The following is a 1207-nucleotide window of genomic DNA, read 5'->3' as shown; positions in this document are numbered from 1 at the left end:
TTCCCTACAACTTGTTTTTATGAAGGACTTGATTTTGGCTTCCTGCCAATGCAAACTGGGACTAATACAATTGCAGTTAATGTAGTCACACCAGTGTAGAAACTTTGTGATGCCTGGGATAGAAAAAAAAGAGAGACTCTCAAAAGGCTTTGGATTAAAGCCAGTGGATGTTTTGCCACTGATTTCAATGGAGCCTGGATTTTACCTTCAAAACTGGAGACTGTTCAGATAAACACTCATGGTTTGGATACTTTTCCATATTGACTGAACCTTGAGTCTTTAAAGTTGGACTGAAAATCTCATGAAATGAGACTCTCATATGGGATTTCCAGGGCTACCTGCCTTCTTGTGAACAGAAGTGCAAGGAGACTAGTAGTACTTATAGTATTATTTTGGCTCTTTTGCTTCTAGTACTAGGAAGCTGTGTTAAAATAAAAAACAACAAGACATTTTTTCCAAACCTCAAAAAGGAAAAATAGTTTGTTGTGTTAGTCAACACTTATCAAGTATCTCAGACCATGCTTTTAACTAAGATTGACCCTGTAAAAGTAGGTAAGCACCAGCACTCCCAGTTTACTCATGAGGAAACAAGCAGAGAAAGGTGGACAACAGAACAGGGAATGGAGCACAAAACTCACTCTCTGTCCTGTGCTTTAACCACTGTATTATTAAAACCTCCAGGCAAGCTGAGGTAGGGAAACTGTGGTACAGTATTGCCAACCCCCACCACATCAAGAATTGAGACAAACTCTTAAAAATCAAGAGATTTGGCATTTAAATCATGAGATTCTCTTTTTGAAGTGTGGCAGTGGGGTTATTTGTGAAGGTATGGGGGGTCCCTGCACACCCTGACAAGATATAGGGTACTGTGGGTCAGGAGCGAGGGGCAGCAACAGGGCTGGGGGGGGCTGTAGCTTGGGACACAGACACACAGATGGGCCAGGGTGGGTCATGCGACAGAGCTGCACGCCGCTCATCCAGGAGCAGCGGAAAGGCGCAGCTCCCTACAGCTGCGCACACCCCCAGGGGAGGCATGGGGGACACATGCTCCCCAGATTTGTGCACAAGGCAAAGGCAGGCTGCCCACTGCAGTCTGGGGCTCTGCTCTTTGCCCCGGGAGCTGCGCAGCAATATTGCTGCCTACTGGGTGGGCAGGGGATGCGTGGCTCCCAGGGCAGAGGCAGCAGGGCACAGAGCCCCAGCCTGT

The 1207-nt window shown here is 47.1% G+C and overlaps 1 protein-coding gene across 1 annotated transcript in view; it reads left to right on the top strand.

The window, feature by feature from the left end:
- The window catches only part of DLGAP1 (DLG associated protein 1), a 719594-nt gene that overhangs the window by 709361 nt on the left and 9026 nt on the right, over positions 1–1207 (top strand). The gene's annotated exons all lie outside the window — the stretch shown is intronic.

This window comes from Alligator sinensis, unplaced genomic scaffold, assembly GCF_000455745.1.
Source record: "Alligator sinensis unplaced genomic scaffold, ASM45574v1 scaffold168_1, whole genome shotgun sequence".
NCBI lineage: Eukaryota > Metazoa > Chordata > Crocodylia > Alligatoridae > Alligator > Alligator sinensis.
The sequence above is the reverse complement of the archived record's forward strand: the minus strand, read 5'-3'. Positions and strand labels throughout refer to the sequence as shown.